The sequence below is a fragment of the Macrobrachium rosenbergii genome, chromosome 30 (assembly GCF_040412425.1).
Source record: "Macrobrachium rosenbergii isolate ZJJX-2024 chromosome 30, ASM4041242v1, whole genome shotgun sequence".
In the NCBI taxonomy this organism is placed as follows: domain Eukaryota; kingdom Metazoa; phylum Arthropoda; class Malacostraca; order Decapoda; family Palaemonidae; genus Macrobrachium; species Macrobrachium rosenbergii.
Window position 1 is genome coordinate 33,716,067 of NC_089770.1, and position 8,082 is coordinate 33,724,148.

The 8,082-nt window shown below is 33.9% G+C and overlaps 1 long non-coding RNA gene across 1 annotated transcript in view; it reads left to right on the top strand.

Moving 5' to 3' along the window:
- The window catches only part of LOC136855171 (uncharacterized), a 34,833-nt gene extending 27,032 nt beyond the window's left edge, over nt 1–7,801 (top strand). The window contains exons 2-3 of the long non-coding RNA XR_010857939.1: nt 3,359–3,387; nt 3,576–7,801. This is a non-coding gene — a long non-coding RNA (uncharacterized lncRNA). The remainder of the gene's footprint in view (nt 1–3,358; nt 3,388–3,575) is intronic.
- Nucleotides 7,802–8,082: the final 281 nt, after the last annotated feature.

Sequence of the window (8,082 nt, forward strand, 5' to 3'; positions counted from 1 at the left end):
AATCCCTTACCAACAGGGTCTCTGTTTAGAGACAAAGACTGACTCAGTCCTCTGCTTTCGTCCAGCGTCTTACACAAACACACTTGGCCGGGATGTGATCACGGGATATATGTGGGATGCACGAGGAGGCTGTTGAAGGTCCGCATAGATTCCCACCGGGAACAGGTAGCAGGTTATCTAATCCTGAACAATCAAATATACGTAATCATTCAAAATTATGTAAAACTTATATTGACATCAAGGATTTTTCCATCTTAGGACAAGTGCAGAACAACAACGACTTAACCATCCTAGAATCCATAATTATCAAAAAGACTGTACCGTCGTTAAACACTCAGTCGTCTTCTGTAAAATTGTTTATAGCCTAGTTTGGGCAACTGGTTTTCCTCACTCTGTTTTTATTTATTTATATGTTAGTCTTGCTCTTTCTTCCTTATGGGTAGGTTGTTTTAAGATTTTAGTGAACTCCTTTTAATTATAATGGGTTTGTCTTAAGAATGAACTGTTTTAATTTTAAATGTTTTGTCTTGGTAAAGAGCTTCGTTTTAAATGCCATTTCATATCTCCATGAATTGTTTTGTTATTACTGTTCATAAATTATATTCTATAGCCTTGAAAATGCGACTTGGAAATTCGTCATGAAATGTCGGCATTGAAAATAAACTGTTAAAGGATGAGGATGCCTTTCCTATTACTTCCTCCGTGATGTGTATGTGTGTATATATATATACATATATATATATATATATATATATATATATATAATATATATATATATATATATATATATATATATATATATATATATATATATATATATATATACATGAAAACTGGTCCCCATTAAATTTTTCTGGATGCGCAAGTGGTGTCCGTTTCTGCCATCCCAGAACGTGAAAATGTCTTCAACGTATCGCAACCAAATCCTTTTCTTGGGTTTGACAATAGTCAGTATTTCATTTTCAAGATATTCCAGTTTTTGTTAGATGACATATAAGGACCCTTTTGTAAGTAAGTAAATGGAGGGCCAGTGTTCCTAAGGTAATTCTTTGAAGATGAGAAGTTATTAGTTAGACAGAGCCTAATTAAACGGTCTTTGAAAATGGATAATTTATGACCAAGGCAATTACGTAGCTATTAGTCATACATAATGCATTTCATGACGAAAACTTGTACTATTAAAATCATTATGAGATTTATAAAACAGACCTTCAGAACACGATGTCTCGAGACCTTACGAAATATATGGAGTTATTTAATTGTGTTTTTCATAATTGCAACATTACCAGAGCACAATAGAAATGTGTTTTTATTAAGACCTGCGATGGACATTCTGTTCGTAGTATATGTAGTGACTAAGGTGTATTGGGACTTTATTTAATCCTGCAATTACAGTCGTTACTCGAAGAGAGAGAGAGAGAGAGAGAGAGAGAGAGAGAGAGAGAGAGAGAGAGAGAGAGAGAGAGGACTCATTCGATAGATTATGGTTAAAAGGATTTCAGTTAGAAACAATACCAGCTGTATGGATTATACCAGTTCCCAGAAGCTTTATACCGGTTTTGATAATGTTCTGACAAACATGACAAAGGTCATGTGCAGTCAGTAACAAACCCCTTCTTCAAGTCTCACTGAAACAAACCACTTTTTTGTTCGTAATAGCTTTAAATACCTTATGCTCACAAGTCCGACAACCTGCACATTTGTTCAATAAACTTTTTCAATCAGAATCAAACTATTCGCATGTTTAAAAAGTAAAAAAAATCAAGATGGTCCACTTCCATCAGCTGTGCAATGACTAAAGCTAACCTTTGCAGTAATATGAACTTTAAAACTACTTTTCAGTAGCTTATGGCTTCATGGTAACTAGATTTAAAGCCACGACACACAGCATTGCAGGACCTGTGCCACTTAATTCCCATAAAAAAAACTGTCTTATAAACGTAGATAAATTTTCTTCATCACTCATGCTATTAAATATTTTACTCATAGCAAAGAAAGAATTTCTCATTTTTGAAAGAACTACCAAATCAAATCTTGGTTTCAGGTATCAAAATCATTATTTTACAAATAATATTGTGGAATAATATAGAAAAATAGTTTTGATTAAAAAAATTTTCTTTAAAATTATGTAACTCGGCTTAAACTTAGTTATTTAATTACTATTGGTGAAGGTATGAATGTTCATATTTATATACAGGCACCACTTAACAATTTATTGAAAAGATAACTACACGTGAACCATCAATTAAATGGATCTCTTGCAAAGAGAAGAGCATTCTGTAATGCCAGGCTCCTTCCTCGCCTCAAGTTTACAACTTCTGCCTGATAAAAGCAGCAACACAAGTCTCCTGCTTCCGTTGCCTTAGTTCAGTGTCAAGGAGCCTCTCCTTCCTGTCAAGAAAATACGCCAGAAAAAAACATGTAACAACATTACAATAAAGTTGACCATAGTCAGTATATTATTAACTTTGATGAACTGAGGCTCTCACTTTAGATCCAGTTTAATTTTTCTTTTTCACAAATAAAAACTTTACAAAGTCTATGATTACAGCTAAGAGATAATTGCCAAATTAAGTGCTTACAAACAAAAGGCCAAATAGTTAAGGCTGCTAAGTAAATGCCCAGTAAAAATCTGATATTAGGCTTCTTTGTCACCAGTAACTTAGGACATTGCTGAAGTGCTCTATTAATCCTGCCTGCAAGCAGGTCCTTTGCTCATTCTCCCAGTTTTCGCTTCGGGAACGACAAATTTCTTCCTCTGACGACGACGCTTCGCAGTTTATGGAAAATTCCCTTCTACATGAGGAGAAGGAGTTGATTTTGTGTCCGTTGAACTAATATTGGAGTGTGGTGGTTTGGAAGATGGTCTCCGTGAAGATGATGGGACACTCTCGTGCGCTGCCAGGGCCGAATTTTATTATAGTTTTGTTTAATATTTTTATCAAATTTCAAATGTTTCGTGACTTCAGTTCACATTTTTAATTTTCCTAATCTTAGTACTTCCTGGGTCTCGTTACTTAACGCATTGGCTTGTTTTAATAAGCTTACTTAATCTTAGTTTCTTGAACTAAGCTTTTCCAACTGGATTTTAAAATTGTAGCTCAGACTTTCTTAAATTTTAAATGTCATATTTTTTTGTTTTATTTTCGGTCTACAAAAGATAAGATATGACTAACCTACGCTTAACACAATTCGTTTACAGTGAATATTTGTCTTTGAGGTTTTTATTTTAGCTTCTGATCAATATTCTGAAACACATCTTGGCTGTTAAGCGTTCTTCCGGTTTTTCACTCTGGGAATAAAACTCGACTAGGCCAGGGGTCATTTATTTCTCTACTACAAACGTAATATTTTTCAGGGTCGAAAGATCTCCGATCGTCTATAGAGGTTAGTATTAAATTGATATTGTACTTTGGAATCGCAATGTACCAGTTAAAATTTACGTGGCTGTTGTTTAAAGCCATTTTTTTTAGTTTAACAACCTTGAATGTTGTAAAGATTTGAGTGGGAATAATTATTAATTTATTAAAGCAAATGCATATGCTGCTATACTAACAATCTGAAACTACTTACAGATTTTAGTGGAATCTGAAGCGCTTTGTGAAATGAACTACGCCTGTGAGAAATAAGTGAAGACAAAATTCATAAAGCAAAACGACTCGTCTCAAGCTACACAAAAACGGACTTCTGCACTTACCAGCCTTGGCTTCATAAAACCATTTTTTTACCTCCACCCCTACAGGGGCGGGTCCCTGTAGGGGTGGAGGCCCCTCCTATGCCCTGTCCCATAGGTCTTATGACCTATGGGCAGGTGCACGGTATGTTCAGACAGCTAGCCAACTACTAATTGATTTTTCCTTTCAGGTGGTGAGTGAATCAGCCCAACTTTTATTAGTTAGCGTCCCTTTACTAGATTCTTTAGTGTTTGAAAGATTTGACAAGTCAAGTAACTGTTTACATTTAAAGTTAAAGAAAATAATTTTTTTGGAATTGTTGCAGTTTATTGTAAAAGTCTTTTAACTTGAAGTTTTGTTTTTAAAATTGGTAATAAGATCTTCAATACTGAACTTTAACTTTTAAGTATTTAAGTTTCAAAATGTTTCATAAGATTAAAGTTAATGTTATTTAAATTCCCTTTATTATTCTAAAGATAGTTAATTTACTTTGTGCTTCTTAACTTAAAAGGACAACTTTTTAAAATGCTTTGAGATAAAATAACTTGGCTTGATAATTTATTGCTTTTAAGATTTACTGTAGTTATTTTCTTTGGTAAATAAAATTTTAATTTTAAATTTTTTGAAAGTTTATGTAACTTAAATTATAGCTTCCATTTGTTTATATAAAACAAGTTAACATAACGTAGTTGTTAACTATTTAAAGTTTATAACTTTACTGTAAGTGATAACTCATGCCATTAATACCATGAACAGGCCTCTCTTTTCACTTTTAATGCAATAGATAGACCTATGCTTAGGTATGGCTTTCATAGTCAATTGACTTGTATCAATAATGATAAAGCTGAAGGACTTGATTCCATTCAAATTAGTTAACAAATCAGATCCCAAAGCAGCCCTGGTAAACTGACCTTCGGTAATTTTGTTCGGCAGCTCTTGAATGTTGACCTTTTGCGGTCGTTACTTTGGTCCCTCCACTAATGAGCTCTTTTGTGTACTCTGGTTGCTCTCTTGCTTTGCAGGACTTTTGGTTTTTCTTCTCTGGTCAAAGGTTTTATAAATGGTTGGTTTGTATAGGAGAAAATTAGGCCTATTGTGAAGTTTCAGCTCATCCAAGTTGTAAAACCTTATTTTACTCTCAGAATCATAGATTTAAGTTTTTGTACTATAATTGCGATGCATTTCTGCAGCTGTCTTTTCACATAAGAGGATGTTTACTGGAATGGGGCCGAGACAGTGAGAACAATACTTCCGTTATTTCAAGAACTCCCGTGTTCGTTGCTTTTACTTCACTTTAGTCTCTAAATATGGTGAGAGTGGATTCTGGCGATTGCTAAATACTTATTTATGCTACACGTTGTTCGTCATTGGTGGTTCAGAGTGAAATTTGACACTAAAATAGTATTGTGTTGCACATGTAATTATGAACATTCTTACCTTCACTAATAATAGCAATTGCAATGGATTTAGTTTCCTTTCCATGAATTCTGAATTATTTTAAGAGCATTCTAGTCTATTTACCTTGACCAGGTTTGTTTTAAAATCAAAAGGGTTTTACAGTACCAAGACTGATATAAAGTGGCTTATTTTTAACATAAACCAGGAGTCAAATCATATGTACTTTCACTTGGTAATAATATTTAAGGCAATAGTTATGGTGTTTCACCCTCTTGATACCTGAAACTACTATGGTTTAGTTTGTTCTAACTTGGCAAAACCCTGTTAAATTCTGATATGTCAAGATGTTTATAGTCAAACTTTGTGAAGACTGAGAATTTAGTTATTCTTTAGTCTGAAATTAATCCAAATGCAATCAATTTCAAAATCTTGAACCGAATTGTAATCATATATAGCTTTAGAGTGAACACAAAAATAAAAAAAATCTTGATAATTCTTGTCACCAGAAAGAACAAATACTGAATCTTCTATACAACAGAAATAAACCTTGATCTCTGTAAGGTAAAGTTATGAACTTTTACAGTGTTTAACGAAAATTAACCAAATATGTTCAACTAGTGGCGGCATATATACTAATTTTTAATTACACTTATATGGGTCTTTAGTCTTATTAAATAAATGAGATTAAATAAATGAACTTTTGAATGAATGAACTTTTGAATAAATGAACTTTTGAATAAATGAACCTTTTGAGTAAATGAACCTTTGAGTAAATGAACCTTTGAAGTATGGGCCACTGAGAAATCCACTACTAAAAAACGAGCGCAGGGAGGAACATTTCCTTGTGTTCGATAGAGGAAAGTTGATATAATTACTAGAGTTAAAAGCTGGCTTTTGCTGGAAAAGTTTAAAAAAAGTGACTTATAGCTTTTGTTTGTCCAATAATGTTCTCACAAGTTGAAAACTAAACCTTAAAACAAAATTAAAATTTAAGTACAAGTTTAATCTTCTGGTTTTTATTGAAACTTAAAAACGAGAGTAATCCTTTGTTACTTATATAATTTTGAGCTGAACACTCCACTCATATTGCCCCTCTAATAAATTAGAGTATCTGTTAATAAGTCGTGTTTGTGAACGAAACTCATTCGTTGCTCATGTTGAAACTTCCTTGTAAGTGATGTAACTTGAGAGTCAATGAAGGAAGAGTGTCAGTTATAATAATGGGTGATTTATCTGGGTAATGAAATTGCTGCTCGAGAAGCAAGAGTTGATTACAAGAGACATGAATAAATTCTGCTGCATTCCTTATGCTGATTTGATAAGGGTTATTCGATCTTTTAAAAGGAAAAATGGCCAGCACGTTGGTCTTCCCAATGTTGACTAGCAAAAAAAAAAGTAAGAAAATAAGGCAAAATATCGATTACTGGCCATCAACCGAAGACCATAATCGTTAAACGGAAGCAACCGATCCCGACTAAGAAATTCGAATGCAAGTTCAAAAGCTTTATTTCGGACACGGATGGCCATAGACAAACAGACACGCAAACATACATAAACCCTCAGACTCTAAAAGAGTGAGATTGAAAACAAGAATGAAAAATGATTATGAAGGAGGGGTTAAAACTGATTACGAATAAGATGCGGATTATGCAACTGATTCTTCATACTAAAAGGAAATATTCATATGTAGCATATCAGAATAAAACATCATAAGGAAATGCTATATTCTCATACAAGGAGTGCACCATATGCACTAAGAAATAAATAAGGTTTTTCCAGTGTTTGAAAATAATTGCATTATACAAATAAACTGGTGGGCAACCGTCTCCATAATACAGTTTTCAAAAGTCTTCAGTCTTTGCAAATAGCATGTTATATTTTTGCCTCTGTTCTGGAAAAGATGGCTGACCAAAAGTCACTCAAAGAGCGGATGCACTTGCGTGCCTCGGAATGCCCATGAGCATTCGTGGGCTATCATTTTAACATATCCTCAACTTATTCATAGTTCGTTGTTGTGCTCTGACAACTAAAGACATACCATAAAAACTTATACAAAAACTGTGAAAAAACATTTTCTTTACATCATCGCTACATTCAGAAAAGTTCCTGAAAATCATATTGTCCCTCGCACACAGACCTCTGTACAAATACTCACATGGGCGTCGTCAGAATTCTGAGCAGTAAAATAATATTCTATGTACTGTACTTTATTTTTGGTACAAAATCTATTCTTGCATTGTTAACAACAATAGGTGATATGTTAGTTGGACATACCTTATTCTTAGAAAAAATCATACATTTGGTCTTATTTACATTTAACAACAGAAGCCTGTCAGACATAAAATCACGACCAATGTTTACAAGCTGCTGTAGCCCACCTGCTGAAGGAGCAAATAGAACAATACCATCGGCATGCAACAAATGGTTTAAAATCATGTTGTTTAAATAACATCCCACTTTAATTTGACTCGGCCCATGTGAGAGGTCATCCATATATAGATTGAACAGTTAAGGTGAGAGTGAACTTCCCTGTCTCACTCCGCATGACGTGGAAAATTCACTGGAAAATACACGGCCCCATTTGACAATCATTTTTGTATTTCTATACCACTCGCCTAGCAGTTTAATAATATAGCAAGGAACATTTCTTTTTAACAGTGCTTCAAATGACATCTTATGAGACACATGATCAAAAGCCTTAAATAATCCATGAAACAAACAATTACAGGTGTTTTAAGAACATTATACTCCTCGGTTACGTGTTTCAGAATGTGAACAGGCATTTCTGTTCCATGATGGGATTTATAAGCGAATTGGTTGTCACTTGACAGTAAGGCCACTTATTTTTTTTACATCTGTCCAGTGCAATCACCTCCAAAACTTTTTTGAGATAACAGTGGCTAGAGCAATCGGCCTATAATTTGATATGTCACTGTGGTTGGCGTTTTTATCTTTAATCAAAGGAGAAAGTATGACCAGAATAAGAGCTCTTGGGAAGTATGGGTGACAA